Below are 10283 nucleotides of genomic sequence, written 5' to 3'. Positions count from 1 at the left end.
AAGGTATCATTTTTCTCTGGGGTAGAAATAAACAGCTGTTGAGTGGATATGTACATGGAGAAAATCTGATCGCAGATGGTAAGTTTGTGTGTATTTGAAGAATAACCGGCTATATAGATCACGATACAAATCACCCAATTTAAATCTGGTGGGTAAAGATCTCCTAAAGAGAATAGTAAATTCTTAATCGGTTGGATCAATTCTACTGGAATTAACAGAACGAATCCACTAGCTTTTTTTTTTTTTTTAAAAAAACAAACTCCAAATTCTGTGATTCTATGTAGACCAAATTAAAAAAAAAATGTTAAATTGGATGTGGATGAGTGGTGTAATCCTTGTTATGAATGAATCAATTTTGGCCTCACGATACGATGTTTCATTGCAATTCATGTCTCAAAAAAGAAATTCTAATTCTAACCACCTAGAATGAAATGAATACGATTTTATCGCCGGTGTATCTAATATTCCAAGAAAGATTTACTCGAAGAGCAACACATTTCTAATTCTATCCCGGATGGACGTGAACCAGACAAGCAGCAGTCCGGTGACCTTGACCCTGTAATGGTTTGCTCCAGGCTGCACCCCCCACAACAGCCCCGATCATAAGACCACAGCTCAGCACGTAAGATTTGAGACATACGATCTGGATTCGAATCTTGACCATCTCTGTGTAATTTTAACTCGTTACTCCAGCTCTCAAAATGTGTAAGTAGGCGATTAAAATTGCCTTTTCGAGGAGAATAAATGAGATAGTATACGTCAAGTGTCTGACACATCGGGAATGCTTGAGAAACATGCTAATATTGTTATCATCTATTTATTTTACTTACTTATTTTGGGACTAAATGAAAAGTTATTTGAGCACTTTATGAAAAAATGTCCCCGATGAACTTAAAATATCAGTGCTGATAAAATTATTTTTCTTTCTCAAATTAAAACTTTTTCAAAATATCAACAAGCAGGGAAACAATCTATAAAGGCTTGAAATCTTAAGTTTTTATTTTTGGCATATCTTTGACACGCCTATTTTTTTTTTTTTTTTGTATGTTATGACCAACAGGGAATTGGAGAAAAGATTAGAAAGCCTAAAAATAATATAGGCTCTATAAATCCACTTAGCTTGAGAATGACTTTCTGAGGCAACTGGCCTTTCCAAAATAAATTTGCAAATAGCATCCTTATAAAAAATTAGGATTTGGCGAGGCAAAAGAATTTGGGCCGTATCAGCTTGTCATTCCAAATCTTAAAATATTTTGTCTTGCTTCAAGATAAATGGCAACAAGTGAACTTAAGCAACTAAGAAAAGAAAAAAAAAAAATATACAACTTCTAGAAAGTATACAAATAACAAGACGTTATCAGAAATGTTTTTACTCCTAGGGAGGTCTAATGATCAGCCGCCACGGATGATGTCTGCGTTATGGCCACCTACGGCAGAGCCCGGGCCCCTAGAGGAACAGAGGGTGAGGGGCGGGAGGGCAGCCCATGAAACCCGTCCACCTCCTGTCCCCCCACTGCTCGCCCTCCTGCGTCCTTCCTGCACTGCGCGTGGACAAGTGACCCACCCAGGAATGGGACCGTGTCCCGTCGGGAGAGCTGGATGTCTCCTCTGAGGCAGATGGCACACACGGGAGCATCAGCGAACGGAAAAAGCCCGTGGTCACAGCCCCGTGAGCGCGTCTGCTTCTCTCTGAACTTTCCGCGATGTCATCTATGCTGGGAGTGATCGTTTAAGGGCACAGTCTAGCGTCGTGCTTACATCCCGAGGGATGAAAATGGAGGGTCATTAAGCCTTACAGACAACAAGGTCATGTTCAAGTCCTGCTCTTCCGGGAGCGGGTGTCATTTAGGATGCTGCAGGGTGCCGATGCCGGCCACATCCCGGGAACCTGAAAGCCTTGATTCCCCTGCCATCTCTGGGGTAGGCTGGAAATGCGGGCTCCTCATTTTCCTAAGTTAAACAGCTGAGTTTTCCTTGAGTTACTTGTGTTAGTGGGAAGCACATGGGCTCTGGGACCAGGTAGACTTGGTCTCAACCTTCCTTCCTGGCCATGTGACCTCAGGTGAGTTGTTTAATGTCTCGTGATTTTCCCTTTCTTCACCTAGGTGACGGGGTTAGAAAACACCTCCTCCCTTCGGGTTTTGGGGGTTGATACAATGAAACAGATGGAAGACAACATGTGGGTCCAACGTGGACGGGCAAAAAGCATACAAACTGTCTCTCTCCACCACGGTCTTAATCCTCCTCAGCCCAAATCACATGTGGCTACATTTACACGAAAGTTCTTTGCCACGAGCCTGCAGCTATGAGGCTTTGCCTCTCCCCAATTGGCCGAGTGAGGGAGAAAGTCATGAAAAGCCAGTGATGGCGATAACCGACACCACTCATACCTTCATGGGTGTCTCCTCGTAACCAGGGAATTTCCTTCCTGCCTCATGTGTGAGCCGAACGCAGTGAATCAATAAAGAACTCAGAATGAAATCTGATGGGAATGAAATCTGGGTATGGCACCCCCTCAACCTGGGACAGTCTTAAACAAAAGTTCAGAGCCAAAGTCTTCATTTTGAGGGATTCCGCCACAGCCAGTTACATTCGGAGCCACAGCGTTATCTGCTTCTATCGATCGAACATCGAGCAGTCTAGAAACTCTTAATCCAAAACAATCGCCCAACAACTCCAAGAAAGAAACCACGTGACGATCACCTCGCTTTGATAAATGAGCAGCCCCACGACGATTAAAGGCTAATGTGAAGTAAAGACGAGCAAGCCTTACCTGCCTCTTCCATTTCGTCGGCGTCCGGGTGTGAAGAATGACCATTTTTTTCTATATGCGTACGTTGACCGTGTTCTCGGTTCACGGGGGAGTCCCTCTGAGTGCCGTGTCGCCACCCAGGGCTGTGGGACAAGAAGAGACGGGGTCTCGTTGTAGCTAAATCTCGACACTGAACAGATGTGGGACACCCCCTCCCTTCACTCTGGAGTTTGGGAAACTGAGCCCCAGGCGAATTAACCCCACCCTTGCCAAGGTCTTGAGGGGGTGAAATCGATCATGTCTGCGAAAGGTCTGGGGTGCAGGAGGCGCTGAAGAAAGTGTGGCTCTTAATATGGTCATCGTCGTGTTCTCAGGAGAAGACCGAGGGGTCTGTCACCCTCTGCCTCTCTATTTATACTAAAGAAGCTAAGCCGTGGGACCAGCCTAATTCTCGTGCGCTAGGTCAGGGATTGAGGGTCACATGAATTAAGACATTTTCGCAGTTTATTACTGTGTAAACATTCCTGAGGGTGCGTCGATATAGCGGCGGCTTGGTAAACAGGCCGGTGAACTTGTTCGATGCACAGGTATTTATTTCTGGTTACTGCCTTCTCCTCTGCCTGTGACTTTCAACTTGCCCTTGACCATTCTCATCCTTTTATATGTAGACCGTCTCCCTTCTTGTCAACCGATTCAGGTTCCTTATCCGCGGATGTGGACAGCTAACCTTCTCGAGGCACTTTGCCACGGTTTAATCATCACTCCTGTATAAACTCTCTCCTAAATGTTATGTCTACTTGGGCTAGAACAGTGGTTCTCAACTGGGGGAAAAATGTCTGGAGACCTTATGGGTCGTCAGGACTGGATGAAGGCGTCGCCAATGGCATCTGGTGAGTAGAAGCCCGGGATATGGCCAGATACCCTGCGATGCACAGGACAGCTCCCGGCTTAAGATGCTCACAGCGCTGAAGCTGACAAGCTCGGAGGCGGAGTGACTGCGGACTTTTTCAATTAAATCAGGACATTCGGGGAGCGAAAGCGCTCTGAACAATTAAGCTGAGACAGCAGGTAAACTGGGACCGGTACCGCAGCCACAGGGGATCACGGTCTCTCATCTCGAGTTCGTTTTCTTTTGGGCTGATGAGCTGTTGTTCGTAAGCGTCATGTCAGTTCGCTTTCTTGACTCGCTCACGGCCTTTTCCGTCAGTTAAACTCTTCCTCACCGCGCCTTCTAGAACCTTATATGAAGCGCCTACTTGACAAACCTTCTCTGCTTATTTATAATCTGTTCATAATCTTTGTCCTTGATGAAACGTACTACAAACCTTTCGACTACCTATTATATTGCATAGCAAAAACGTGGGCGAAATGATGGAGACAAATTCACCACGTATCATAGCTCATGGCGCAGAGAAGAATATCTCACGCGACGTGTAATTTAACGAAATACGCGAAACGAGGCTCAATCCTCTTTATGGGCACGCGTTTAAATTACTCGGGTTTACCGTAGATATTCTTAGGGCACAAAATGCACTTCTATTGAGTTAGATAAAATTGCATTATTTAAGGCACGGTTGATACCTGTAAAATAGGTAAAAATACACTAGTTCCTCCGCCCAAGACATAGTAGCTGTTTAAAAAATATTAGTTCTGTTTGCCTTCGGATTGCATATAACACTTTAAGAATAATTTTAAGCCATTTAAGTTGATTCTATAAGTTTCTGAAGCACCGACTCTAGGGAGTATTTCAAGTTTGTATACTACTTTTCTAGGCCTTTCTCACACAGCACCGCGAATGGTGGCACAGACCACAGAAATGAATAGTCTCACAGGTCTGGAGGCGAGAAGTCCAAAATCAAGGTGTTGGCCACTCTGGTTCCTTCTGAGAGAAGGATCTGTTCGAGGCCTTTCTTCTTGGCCACTGGGAAACAGCCCCCCCACCCCCCACGTCTCTTCACATCTCTTCCCTCTCTCTATACCTGTGTCTGAATTTTCTCTTTGCTTAAGGACACCAGTCGTGGTGGATTAGGGCCCACCCCAGCTCGATCATCTCTGTGAAGACCCATTCTTCGAATAAGGTCCCCTCCTGAGGTGCCGGCCATTAGGACTTCGACACATGCGTTTGGGGGAAGACGATTCAACCCGTTAACGAAACGCCATAGAGAGATTATAAGCTAGATTTAAATTTTGTAGAAAGAATATTTTTGTAATACCTTGCTATAGAGAGAAAATTCTGGAGCCCCTACAGTTTGGAAATGTGAGTGAGGAGCCTTGGGTTATTGTAAGCCACTGGGAAATGCTTTATAGTACTTTATAGTGCTTTCCTGAGGAAATCCCATGGGTCAAATGAGCATCTTACGCTATTGCCATTTATTTATTTATTTATCCATCCTCTCTGAAATCTCTTGAGTCAGATATGGGACATCCTCTAGGTGACCATGTGAATGAATGAACGTGAGATCATTTGTTCCACACCGTCTGCTCTTTCTAAAAGCAGAAATAAATTTGTTGTCTGCCTTCGCTTTATCGGATGCCTGTTGCTTGACTGTTTAGAGCATGAAAAGGATTATGGGATTCCAGGTTTGTTGATGTTTAAATGGATCCTATTCACGAACTAATCAGGGCGGAGGTGGGCCTCAGGGAAGCCCAAGGACCTACCTGCCTGGGACCTGAGCCAGAGAGGGTTTTGGCTTCCTCTCAGCTTGGAACACACTAGAAGGCTGCTGTGTGACAACTAGACTAGGTAGGAAGAGGAAATTTAAAAGATACATATCTCTAAATACATACAAAGAGATATACAACGATACATGTCTCTAAATTTCCTTTTCCTATCCTGATGTGTGTATACATTATATAGGTATATTATAAAATATGCATGATATTTTTTATCTCTCTCCGTTCGAAAAGAACGGTGGACAGGGAGCTGGTTCCAGCCAGGGAACTTGCTGAGCGACTTGAGGTGACACCCTTAACCTCCTGGGCATCGATCTGCCTTCTCGGCCGTAAGGTCGGAATGTTAGCCACATGAGGTCCCCTGCAACGTTACAATCTTATGAGGGAGATTGTCCCAAGCATTAAAAGCGATCGTCACATGGTTAACCCTACTGCTGAATCGGTTACAACTGTGTCCCTGTCATTACTTATTGAGACTTGTCAGGCACAGGGAAGTATCAGTGGTTTTCAAACAAAAGGGAGAATTCTTCAAGTCACCTAGCGTTGACCTTCTCACCTGGCCCCCCCCAGCTGCCTTTCCCTGTCCCCGGCTCAGCTGGCAGAGGGCTGGCTGGCACGCCCGCCGTTTCTATGCTGCGAACGTGAAAGGTGGACAGTAAAAACTTCTGCAGCCCAGGTTTGCCTCTTCTGCTCAGTCTCACCGGTTATTAAAAGTGGGGAGTTCCCAGGACCCGAGTCCAGGCCTGGATTCTGTAAACAGAGGCTCCTTTATCTGCTTCACGCTCCGCGGCAGGGCAGCCTCCAGCTTATCAGAGTGTCGTTAACGGGGACAGCTGCTGGTAAACAAGGAGGCTGTCGACACCAGAGCCTCAGTCAACAGGAATTTAACTTTAATCTGTCCCTTGCTTAAAGAAACACCACTCTCTTTCTCTCTCTGCCTGGATCATTTATTTATCTCCATCAGCGTTCAGATAGGCTGGCTTTGACTCAGGAAAGCCCGCTGGGATAGAAAATTAATAAGGTGCTAGGGACATTCACCGCAGGTCAGTTCGAGGGGACTTGCAGTAGGCGGTGGCCGCTTAGCCGGGAAGCCATCGCACAGATTCATAAAGGCTGCCGAGCGCCTGCGTTTAAGTGATTAACAAACGTTTCCCTTTAAGTGGACACCTCTTGTTCTAAATATATTTGACAAGAATGCAAAGAGTCACGCGGAGGGCACAGAGGGCACAGCTCGGGGCCTCCCCTGCGAGGCGGGCAGGATCGCAGGCCTGGCCGGCCAGCTCCGTGCCAGCCGAGAGTCCCCGGCGCCCGGTGGGCAGGCTGCCAGCGCCAGCGGCTCCCCGCTGTTTAACGACAATGGATTTACTGCGTCTCTGCATATTGGCGTTATTTTGTATAAACAAGGTTAACACTCCTTTTAAATTAAATGCACCACCTGTGACTGGATGGGTGACCTTGCCGGCTTTCCTCGCCCGGCCCTGGGAAGCCCAGGCTCTCGCTCTCGTTCCAACCTGTAGCTCTGGCCGGCCTGTCCTTTTCTCTTCCTTTAAATAAGGCTCTTGGAGGGAGTGGCCGATCCCTCACGCTGTGACTCCCGACGGGGTGACCGAACCCACAGAGGTTCTGGGTCCGCCCGGCAGGTGAGCCCGACCCACGACCTTGCTCCCTGTGCTGCACAGGGCGGATCAAGGTCACGCCCAGGGCCTGCGCGGCCACCGCCGGCACAAGAGCTCCGGGACCTCCCCGGTTGGGCAGTCACAGTCACAGCGAAGTGACAGCCGGCCTTGTGGGCCCTGCCAAGGCTGCCTCCAAAACAGTGATCTCCAGAGGGGTCCAACACCGTGAAAAAGGTTCTTTGTGTGTCGCTCTAGTGTGGCATTGATCTAATACAAGCCTCGACACTCCCCCCACCCTGCAGGAATGTGAACACCTGGAGGAACTCGCCCGGCTTTGCGTTTGAGGAAATTTAATGGTGTAAAGAGGCTCAGCGGGAAGCCCCGTTTGATATGAGAAGTCAGTGATCTGCGGGGCTGAGCTGAACGGGCTGGAAACCACTTTGCCTGGGAAAAGTCTGCCCCACAGGCAGTTCAAGCTCGCCTCGGAGTTGTTCAGGAAAATTCAGATCGATGGCACCGTTTTGGAAGCATCTAGAAATTTACCTAGAAGCTTCCAGCAAAATGAACCTCAGTCGACTCATTTTACTTAACGTGTCACCTCACCCCTCTGCCATCTGCCACCTCCTGAATGGGGCAGGACTATATTCAGGAGTCTGCTGGGCTCGGGTAGCTTGAATTCTGGACCTTTGTCTGTCCCATCGCTTTGTTAAAAAGGAAATCAGACCCGGAGAGATGTTGCGACTTCCTCGGTGTCGCCCGGAAGTCCGATGTTGTCACCCAAAAAGGATCAGTGACTTTAAATTGCTGGAAGTCCGTTTTTATTAGCAGGTCAAAGTAACTGATTCAATAACTTCTCCTTAAGGAGCGCAGATGAAAATGTCTCTTCACAAAGGCAGAGTAAAAATTCCAGTAAGTGATGCAATTTTAATTGCTAGATCCCAACGATTTTATATATATAATATATATTTTTTATTAAAAAGAAGTCCGAACACAGATGTATTAATACTTTTCAATGCATGGGGTAACACGTGTCCTTTCTCCCAAAATTTCCCTAAAGGTTATATTTTGTGTGGGTGACCTGGGGGGCGGCGGCGGAATTAAAAAACGTAACATTAATAAAATCCATCATTTATACTAAGTGTCGAAGTCTGTTTTTAATCATGTGAAACAGTGTGGACATACACTAGGTTTTGGGGACATGATGATGGATAAGGCACAATCAGAAACTTGGTTAGTTAAGGATCGAGAAAATGAATAGGTACAGAGAAAATCCTTGTGGGTGACGAGAGCAGAGGTCGGGGCCCCATAAGTCTGGACAGCCGAGTGAACTTGACGGTGCCACGCCCTAGGCAATTTCATCTGTCTTCTTGTGAAACGAGTCAGAACAGGGAGATATTGATTGACCTTAGCTCCTAACGGTGACGCCGTTTGCCAGGCGTGACGCTGGCCCCGTCGGGGTCCGTGGGCTTTGTGTTCACTTTGCCACACGGGACTTTCTTCCTTTCCAATACTGTTTTACGCACTCGCCGTCCTACAGAACCTGTGTGTGTAAAAATTACTCCTTGCCAGACATCGTTATGGACTTTATATACAATCACCTCACGATCTTCTCTCTCCAAACCACATGAGCTAAATGTTATTTCCTCATTTTACAGATAACGAAACTGGATTGTTTGTCATCACCATCGGCGTCATCAACTTCATCTCCATCAGATTAAATAAACTTATTGAAACTAAATCTGGACGATACTTAGGGGTATCAAATTTTCTAGGACGGTAAAAATTTCAACTATCCTCTGCAAGTTTCCGTAAGACCGAATTCCCAGACTTTCCATTTGGAAATGTAAGGCTGTCATGAGGGAACACACAGCAAACGACACAGGCCCGGAAAAAAAATGAACATCTTTACAGAACAAGGGGGTTTTTGCACAGAGATTGGAGTAGAAATTGCTGGAGGGAAGAATGGCTGAGGACTGGGGCTGTCGGGAATGAACGCAAGAGGTAATTTCTGGCTGACCCTAAAATAGCCCTTCTTTAGGACAAAGAGAAATCTGGTGCCTTCTGGAAGCTTCTCTCAGAATAGGAAGCAGATTCCTTCGCAATAATTTTTTTTTCTTAGACTACTCTCCACTGCGCCCCCCCAGCCCCCCGTTTTGTCCCACTGCCGTAAGCGTGGTCCTCTTCCCTGTCCCTCAGTTGAATGGACTTTGGGTCACGAGATCAAACTCTTCTTTCGGACCTCAAAGCAGATTAAGAAATGAAGAGGTGTTGCCCGGACAGTGTTTGGTTTTGTCTTAGTGCTTATAAGTCACATCTACTGATTTTCCGATCATCTAAAAAAAATATATATATATATATTATATAATAATAAAGAAAACTGGGAAAACGAGGAAGAAAAAAAGTCACTGAAAATTCTCCTACTGCAAATATTTTGACATTGTTTTTTCCAGTCTTTTTAACTAACACATATGAATTTTGTTATGAAAAGCACACACGATCAGGAGCACCGTCACGCAGTTTTGAATGCTGCTTTTTTACTGCATAAATGTTTCCCAAGATCAAATATAGAGTTTTCATTTTAATAATTATATAATAGTCATTATAAGTATTTATCATAGTTTTACATAATACAGATGAATAATTCCCCTATTCCTGGACATGTAGGTTATGTCTAATTGTTGCTATTATAAATAACCTTGCGCATATATTTTGGCTGCCTGTATAACGTATTCCCCCTTAGATATAGTCCTTGGAAATGAAGTTATTGGATGGAAAAGAGTTTTTACTGTTATATCAGGAATATGAACACGAATAAAATGAGTGAGTTTGAATGAGATAGGAAAAGATAGAAAAGTTAAAGTATTTGCAAATTTTCTTGCTATGCTTATTAATTTCTGTAAAAAAAAAATATATGTGTGTGTGTGTGTGTGTGTAAACTATATACTCCACCCGGGGCCACAAAGCTGTGGCGTAAGCAGACAGTTGTCACTGGCATGAGGTGAAGAGTCTCAGGACTCTTCTGTCGCCCCTGCCGGTAGCTGCCAAAGCCTGCACTGAGGACACAACGTGGCCACTCAAAGCCAGGGGCTTACGTCACCACTCGCGCCAACAAAATGGAAGCTCGGCAGGCGTCTGAACCAAATTCTCAGGTGGCTGTGCCTCATGCGGGCGGCACCATGGGAAATGCAAAGGAGGCTGGGAATTTGAGGCCTGATTTCTACATTAGGGTCGAGGGGTCACAG

Source organism: Pteropus alecto, unplaced genomic scaffold, assembly GCF_000325575.1.
Source record: "Pteropus alecto unplaced genomic scaffold, ASM32557v1 scaffold59, whole genome shotgun sequence".
NCBI classification, from domain to species: Eukaryota; Metazoa; Chordata; class Mammalia; order Chiroptera; family Pteropodidae; genus Pteropus; species Pteropus alecto.
The sequence above is the reverse complement of the archived record's forward strand: the minus strand, read 5'-3'. Positions refer to the sequence as shown.